The 8,986-nt window shown below is 41.7% G+C and overlaps 1 pseudogene; it reads right to left on the reverse strand.

The window, feature by feature from the left end:
* Positions 1-753: 753 nt before the first annotated feature.
* On the reverse strand, positions 754-6,950 carry LOC122229358 (annotated as a pseudogene).
* Between the last annotated feature and the right edge of the window lie 2,036 nt (positions 6,951-8,986).

The raw sequence follows: 8,986 nt of genomic DNA on the forward strand, positions 1-8,986 counted from the left end.
TATTCAGCTTTTAATCAGTAAAACTAGGATTTTTTCAATAGACAGATAAAATCCTCCCTTAGAAATTTCTATGAAACACTTACTGGATGTCAGGTGTTTGTTGTTTTGTTTTTTTTTTTTCTGTTTATTCTCCATGCCATTAAAATTCAGCAAAAGTTATTTGAGAAAACCATAATTATATTAAAATAAGTTAATATTTTAAACCAACATTTACTATAGTCTTATAACAACTTTGTTTTAAATAGAAAGGCAATAAAGATTATCCATCGTCTTCCTGTCCAGAGGTGATAACTTTCAATTTTGTATATATTCTAATCTATATGCCCTTATATACATAACAACAGTTTTGAAAATTTGTATACTTCCTTGTAACTATATTTTCTAACTTTTATTTATTTATTTTTTTTAAGTTTATTCTTATTTTTGAGACAGAGAGAGACAGAGCATGAATGGGGGAGGGTCAGAGAGAGAGGGAGACACAATATGAAACAGGCTCCAGGCTCCGAGCCATCAGCCCAGAGCCTGACGCGGGGCTCAAACTCACGGACCACGAGATCGTGATCTGAGCTGAAGTCGGACGCTTAGCCGACTGAGCCACCCAGGCGCCCCTATATTTTCTAACTTTTAAATCAAAGCTATGAATATTTAAACATATCCTGAAATATTCTTTGAGAGAAAAAGAAAGCTACATAGTATTTCTTTTTTTTTTGCAAACTTGTATTGAAAAACCAAGAGGATATGCTATGTCCTTTTTCAGAAGAGTCTCTTATACAAGTGGAGGCTATGGACACCACCTTCTCCCTAAGCTGAGGACATTCTGTTCTCAAACTTGAGTTGCCCAGGATACATCATGGCTCAGACTTGGGTCAAACTGTTGGCACCAGTATCCTCTCAGGAGTGCTGGATGCCAATGATAAGGTAAGGGAGAAATTTTGTGGTGGACCCTTTGTCCTGAACAGCCTCAGACACCCCTTGGGCACCTTGATTTTGTCAGCTTCATTGAAATATCACTTATGGCTGCTGAGATGCTCATCCATGGCATCAAGAGAACCCATACCACAATATTTCTTTAGCCGGAATCCATCGGAGAAGAAGTACTTATCAGGGGCCTCAGTGGTGGCAGCCAGGAGAGAGCCCATCATGACTGTGGAAACCCCAAGGGCCAAGGCTTTGGCAATATGGCCCACATTTTAGATTCTTCTATCAGCAATGACAGGGACACCAATACACCATGCCTATTCTGACACCTTGTACATCGTCTTTGCTTGGGACCACCCACATTCCAGAACTTCCCGTGTGATGCATATGGAGCCACTGCCCATGCCCATCCACAGGACATCTATGCCAGCATCAGTGAGGTTCTTGGCCTGCATAGCCATGACCACATTGCCTCCAATAACTTGGAGACTGGCGTATTTCCTTTCATGTACTTGATCATGTTGATCTGGAAGATGGAGTTTTCCTGAGAAGAGTCCAAATCCACTAAGTCCACAGCATCCTGGTTTAGCAAGCTCAGCTTATACTTGTCATCTTCGTGAGTGCCAATGGCTGCTCCACATAGCAGCTACTTTTTGGCATCTTTGGAGGCCAGTAGGTGACCCCAGTTCTTCTTCAGGTCTGTCTGGGCAATGATAGCTACTAGTTCACCATCTTCATTTACAATAGGTAACTTTCTCTTCTTGCTGTGCTGCAGAATTTTATTTGCTTCCTTCAGTGTGATGCCTGCAGGAGCTACCACCAAGTATTCCTTCTTCATCATGATCTCTTCCCAAAGCCAGTCATGTTCTTCCTCCTTGAGAAGATCACTGCCCACCAAGCAACTCCCCATCCAGCCCATGTGTTGGTGGTTGGGATACCAGAGAAGCCATGCTGGGCTTTGGCTTCAAACACATCCCACATTCTATCCTCAGGGCTGAGGTCACAGGGTCCATGATGAAACCCTGCTCGTCTTTCTTCACTTTCTGAAGTTTGTTGACTTGGAAATCAGGTGTACAATTGTGGTGGATGAAGCCAATACCACCTGTAAGGCCTATTGTTATGGCCGTGCTGGCCTCTGATTTTTAAGTAAACTTTACACCCAATGTGGGGCTCAAACTCACAACCCCAAGATCAAGAGTTGTACACTCTACTGACAGAGCCAGCCATCCAGGTGCTCCCAGAATGAGGTTTTTGATCAGAGCAGAAGTCCTGCCTACCTGGTCTGCAGTGAAGTCAGTGTACCCAGCAAGAAGGAGAAAGTCCTTGTGGGTGAGGCCATCCCCACAGTTGAACAGCTGCTGTTCCGTGAGCCTACTGTCTGGGACGTAAGATGTGCCCTGCTAATCAGGTAGTGGGCCACGGCCAGTGTGCACAAAGCCATGTGTGTCTGAGGACCTGGCTGCAGGGCGGTGTTTCTTAATTTATGCAAATTCTCAGTTCTACAAATATGTGAAGGAGAAATCAGTGACGTAGACAGTATGAGATACAGTGGTTAGTGAGATAGAGTCTCTGATCTCAGTCAGCTTGTATTCTAGTAGTGAAAGGGCCAGAGAGGAGTAAACGGAAATGAAGATGCCTACCATGAGGCACTGTAAGAAGAGAGAAAATCCATGTTCACGGAGTGTCAAGGGATGAGAAAGCGCCTCTGATTTGGAGGGTCCTAAGGGGGTGATGTAATGGTCAGTATGATGACAGAATGCTTCTTACACGTGTTGTTATGGTCAAGTTCAAATGAGTTAACACCTATTAACTGCCTGGAATAGTGCCTATCATGTACTAAGTGCTCCTAAGGCTCCAATATTATTAGTTCTGTTCTTATTGTCAATCCTGTAATTATGTGGCAACTGAAAGAAACCACTGGCTACAATGCCATTTCTTTGAACTCTTTTCCAACTTCAACCCCAAATTCAACAGGCCATGCTTTTCTGTAGCAAATGGGCCTCAAGAAACCCAGCTACTGTGTCCATTGACATCAAGAAGTCAAGTTGGCTGTCATCCATTAGGCACCGGTTAACATTTCGCCTCCAATTTTCATTTGCCTAAAATGATCCAAGGAGCCATAAACTTGAAGAGAGTATTTAATTACTTCAATAAAATAGGCCCATGGTCCTCCATGCTGGTTTAATAACTGCATTTTCATACTTTTAGAATCACTTACAATATACATTTTAAACCAGCGACACTTATTTCCTTTTATTATTGTTCCCACTCTGTTAATATGTGTTTATCTTATTTCAGTCTCTGTAGCCTTGAAACAAGTGCTTATTAATCAGAAGCCATTTAAATGCTGATGTGCCATGTTCTACATTAAGGAAACTAAAAGAGCACCAAGCAGGAAAGTACACATAGGTGCTTCCCCTCTTAATTAAAAGCTGCTTTGTACATATAACTCCTTTCCTGGCATTTTATGTGGAGGTATTCAAATTAGATTCAATGAGGATAGGGTAATTATAAACATAACTAAAGCTTCATAAGGGTCCTATTTTAGGGACTTGACTCAGTGATAGATGACAAGTGAATATATCATGGCTGGGTGACCACTAATGGACTCCTGCAAATTTGTAGAATGAAATCTCTGTGTTTCTCAGGATTTGGAGTGCTAAGGACCCCAAGCACAATCACAATCTTGGAAAACGTCTCCAGGCCATTGTCTTGATTGGCTTTCAGACTTCCTGCAGGCTTTGATATGCATCTTGGAGATGCACTGTTCATGATCCAACATAAATTCTAAAAACTGCAGTAGATCATGAAGTTAGTGGTAGGGGAAAGGAGCTTCCTGAAGGGGCTGAAACCATCCCCTACCAAGCCAAAAATGCAGGAAACAGACCGACAAGAGCTTTTAAATAGTAATGTAAGTTGCCCTGATCTCTAGATAACACATTTGTTTGACAATAAAAATCCTGGCTACAAGAGAAGGAGTCTAGTCATTCTACCATAAGACCCCCTGGGCCAAATACTTCCATTTCCGTAGCTAGTCTCTTTCATGGCGTACCCCAAAAGGTGTGCTTCTAGAGAGCACCCTAGGAGGCAGACCCTGCATAAGTCTTAGAAGTAGCTTCAGTAGGGACGCTTGGGTGGCTCAGTTGGTTGGGCATCCGACTTCGACGCAGGTCATGATCTCGTGGTTCGTGGGTTCAAGCCCCACATTGGGCTCTGTGCTGACAGCTCAGAGCCTGGAACCTGCTTCAGATTCTGTGTCTCCTCTCTCTCTCTGCACCTCCTCTGCTTGTCCTCTGTCTCTCTCTCAAGAATAAATAAACATTAAAAAAAAAAAGTAGCTTCAGTAAATCCATCCCTTACACACACACACACACACACACACACACACACACACACACACACACAACATGAGCACAAGCTGTGAGCATCTTGCTAGGTTCTTTGCTGGGCTGAAGCAAATTGGCATGGTAGTGGGCAGCATAGAGGGAGTGTGAGCATGCCAAGAATTCCTACAGCATCCTAACACAAATCTTCATAGTGTTAAAACAGTAGGAGAAGGAAGAATAGACATCTTCCGGTAGAGCTTTCTATTTTAAAAAGGAATTCAGACAGGAAAGGTCACCTGTTCTAAGATGCACAATATTAGTGCCTGAAATGGAAGTTGCACTCAGTTTTCCTCATTTTTTGGTCCTGTATATTTCCATCATATTAGGCTGATTAAAAAACAAATATTACTCAAAGTAGATTCCCCTGAAAATAGCTTTCTTCACTTCTCAATAACTGTCCTCACAGTAAAGACCCTCCCTAATGAGAAAGGAACTATAGAAACTTGCAATAAAAACGGACTAGACGGGGCACCTGGGTGGCTCAGTCACTTAAGCGTCCGACTTCGGCTCAGGTCATGATCTTGCGGTCCGTTGAGTTCAAGCCCCGCGTCAGGCTCTGTGCAGACAGCTCAGAGCCTGGAGCCTGTTTCAGATTCTGTGTCTCCCTCTCTCTCTGCCCCTCCTCCTGATCATGCTCTGTCTCTCTCTCTGTCTCAGAAATAAATAAACGTTAAAAAAAAATAAAAAAAAACCAGACTAGATAAAATGGGAGTACCAGGATCTACTTTAGGAAAATCAGATGCCCATTCTTTATGAGGTCTATGAAGGAGGTACATTTCACTGAACGGAGATGGTGTTCACGGTCAGACCCTTAACGGGGGACCAATAAACAATGCACAACAATGCTGCCTTTGCCTCTTTCTTACTGTAAAAATTTCCTTTGTTCCCATACTAATAGAAATTAAATGTTATATGACCAAACCCAAAAGTAAACAAGGGCTTAGAAAGAATTTTCTTCTATCAGTAAGGGGTCAATGATTGTACTCCATTTCTGGCTGATATACTCGGCAAATACCCCAACCATCATACCTTTGGTATGGTTTAAACATTGATTGTTTTTAAAGATAGTTCAAGAGGGGCACCTGGGTGGCTGAATTGGTTAAGTGTCCGACTTCAGCTCAGGTCATGATCTCACGGTCTATGAGCTTAAGCCCCGCGTCGGGCTCTGAGCTGTCAGCACAGCTTCGATTCTGCTTCGATTTCTGTGTCTGCTTCGGATTCTGTGTCTCCCTCTCTGCCTGCCCCTCCCCTGCCCGCACTTTCTCTCAAAATAAATAAGCCTTAAAAAAAAAAGATAATTCAAGAAATTCAACAAAATTCAATGCCAAGACATCAAGTAAATCAGTTGCTAGTGAGCCCCATGCATAAGGAATACTCAAAAGAGTTTAGGCAGTTTGCTACTCTGGAGTCTGGTTTGTTTTCTAGACCTTACACCTGTTTAAATATCATGTTTGTTCCCCAGATTTAGAGAGTGTATTATGGTGCTAGGCCCACCAAGATAGCTTAACTACCTAAAAAAATTCAGCAGCATGGATTTGAGGTCATGAACATTAAAATAGCAGGAAGTAGCTTTCTATAAAGTTCAGAATCATAGCAACAAATTTTTCTCTCACATCTTATCAAGTCCCAGGCACCTGCCCATGAAATTGGCAGCAGAAAGATTTTCTGTGCTGCAAATTACAGGTTTCTCGTCATCTTGCCAACTTGCTTTGTCTCCACAACCTGGCAAAATGTGGCTATTGGCAGGAAAATGAATATTTGAAAATGATTACAGCATATAGAGATTTTTGGTTCTATAATGTCTAATTGAGTAATATAAATACTGTTTTAGAACTAGGGGTATATTTGCTTTCTACTTTATAATAGATGACATGCTCTGTAATTTGAGCCCTTGGGCACTAGTCCCTCAAAGAAAGCATTAGAACAAGGTCCTCAATGAACATTATCTGTAACAAGGATAATTTATCAAAATATTAATGACATCTGTACTTTGGAATTCCATGGTCATAACCTTCCCTCCAGCTAACCTGCGACATCCCACTGCCGGCTGCTATAGAGGAATTGGACAGAAAACCAGAATTTTCTAAATACCTTGACCATTTATAAAACCAGATTTTCCATCAAGTGTAAAGAAAGTACCCAGCCATCTATGGCAGCCGTGCCATTGGCTTGTTGCCTACGGTAAGAGAATACGGCAAATAGGAAATCAGAAAGCCAAATCCAGTTATTCTGGTTTGAAAGGTTTGTTAAAGAATGAAAGGCTGTAGGGAAGTAAGATAGGGAGTGGGAAATATAAGCAGCCCAAAGAGACACCAGGGTGTTAGATGAAGGAAACATCCGAAACAGGGAGCTGTTTTTTAAAATTCACATTAGGGATTCCGGAAGATAACAGTCTCATAAGTGGTCATCAAGCCACATCAAGATGAAGTTAAAAGCAGTGAAACTGAAGCTTTCCTGAGCTTGGCTTAGCTCTCCTGTGGCTAATGCTTCTCAAAGGATGACAGGAGCAGCAGCATCACCTGGGAACGTGTTAGAGATGCAAATTCTTGGACCTCACTCTAGACCTGCTGCGTCAGGAACTCTGAGGGTGGGGCCCAGAAGCCTGTGTTCTGACAAGTCCTCCAGAAATTTCTTGAGGACCACCATCCTATGGCCTGATTGGAGGGTCAGGAATTTCCACAGGTCCCCCAAGGCAGACAGTGAAGCTGAAGTCAAGTGTCTCTGCCTTAGGGCCTACCCAGCTGAGAGTCAAGGGACCTGTAGTGTAGAACACGTAGGCCAAGGGCTGGATGGAGAATGCGCAGGTGTTCAGAGACCTTTGTGACACCAATTAGAACAGAACCTAGACCCAGCTGAGAGAGATCAACCCACCTACTTTAGGTGCAAATAGCAATAGGTCGGACATCACACAAGCTACCAGACAAAGGGCATCTCCTCAGAAAGACACCTGAGGAAGAAGACACACTACAATGCGAGAGCTGCTCCACTCGCCAACTGTAAATTCCCACTGGGGACACCTCTCCCATGTCACTCCCCAAATACACAAAGACCATCTTGGAAAAAGGCAATGGAATGGTGAGGAAAGACAAAAGTATATAGCCATCTTGTCTGAAAAGACAGTCTTTCCAAAAAAGACCATTTAGAATGTTCAGAGACCTGATTAAGTGTCCAACTTAGAAGGACCGAATGTTTATACTGCAAGGAAACTGTTGAATCATAAAAATCTGTGACTTCATTAATTGGCAGGTCTGAGTTGTTCCCATTTCTCTGGGGAATAGGGCTTATAAGGAAGCTTGGGCCAGTGTTAGAGAATAGGTAAACTGTATGCCTGAAAGCAAGATGCATAAATTTGTAACTATGCTATGCACTTTTGCAGCTTTGTAGTACAATGCTTGCTTTTTGGTACTCAGAATGCTTTCTGGAAATCAAAATATTTCAGTATAGAAAGGACAGAATGAAATAATTTTAAAAAGGGATCTTAAAATTGTGAGGACTGCTCGTGACATTTTTATAGTTTGCCCTTGGCAAATTCTCCTCCATCCTCCCTCTCTTACAGATAAACCATCAAGCAGCTTTGCCAACAGAAGCCTGACTCAGAGCCCTCAGGTGGAGGGAGTTTGGCAACATTAGAATGGTGGGCAGATTGGGAAGGGTCAGGTAGGAATTCCCTATTTGGAGACTCAATTAAGCAGAATGAATACAACGGGCCTAAAATAAATGAATATACAATAAAACAATGGGCAAGAAAACAATAGATTTCTTTGTTACTGGGATTAGTTAGAATGCACTGGGTTTTTCAATTACTTCAATGTCAAGAGCATGATCTTGGAAAATCACACCAATGTACCTTAACTGAAAAGTATTAAAAGCTCTTTAGAAATGTTTCCAGGCAGTATGTTTAAATATTTATGAACAATTTCTATAAATGACTGCTGGCCGGTTATAATAATTAGGTGTATTCAGATGATACAATAATCTTACCTACTCTTGAAAATGTGCTGACTTTGTAATACTTACCCTGAAATGGCCTCTGCTCAGTGTGCTGACCTGTTTTTTTTTTTTTTTTTTTTCCTTCTTCTTCTTTCTGGAAAGATTGGGTTTTGTTTTTAGTTAAATTAAAAAAAAATTTTTTTAGTTGAAGTCTAACTCGTACATAAATTCAATTCACAAATTTAAATGCGTAGCTCGGTAAACATCTGTGCACGCCCATCTGAACTCCACCCAGGTTGAGATATTTCTAGGCCTCCAGGACGTCCTTTGTCCTCTTCTAAGGGAATAACTCCACCCTATGCTGCCTATTGTTCTGATTTCTATTACAGTTGATGACTTTTTTCTTTTTCTGAACTGAGGTAAATGCAATCAAATAGTAGTGATGTTTTCGTGACTGGGTTCCTTCACTCAAAATTATGTCTTTATGATTCATCTACATTGGTGCATTTAACACCAGCCTATCTTTTTTCCTTGCCAGTGTGGTATCCCACTGTAGAAGTATACCATAATTTTCTTTTGATGGACATTGGGTCATTCCTAGTTAACTCTTAGTAATGAAACTTCCATGAGCATTCTTGTATAGTTCTTTCAATGAACATAAGCATCTGTTTCTCTTGGGAATAGACCCAGGAGTGAAGCTACTGGGTCAAAGGATATAGGTTTATTTAGCTTTAGTGGCCACTGCCAGATAT

This window comes from Panthera leo, chromosome C2 (genome assembly GCF_018350215.1).
Source record: "Panthera leo isolate Ple1 chromosome C2, P.leo_Ple1_pat1.1, whole genome shotgun sequence".
In the NCBI taxonomy this organism is placed as follows: Eukaryota; Metazoa; Chordata; class Mammalia; order Carnivora; family Felidae; genus Panthera; species Panthera leo.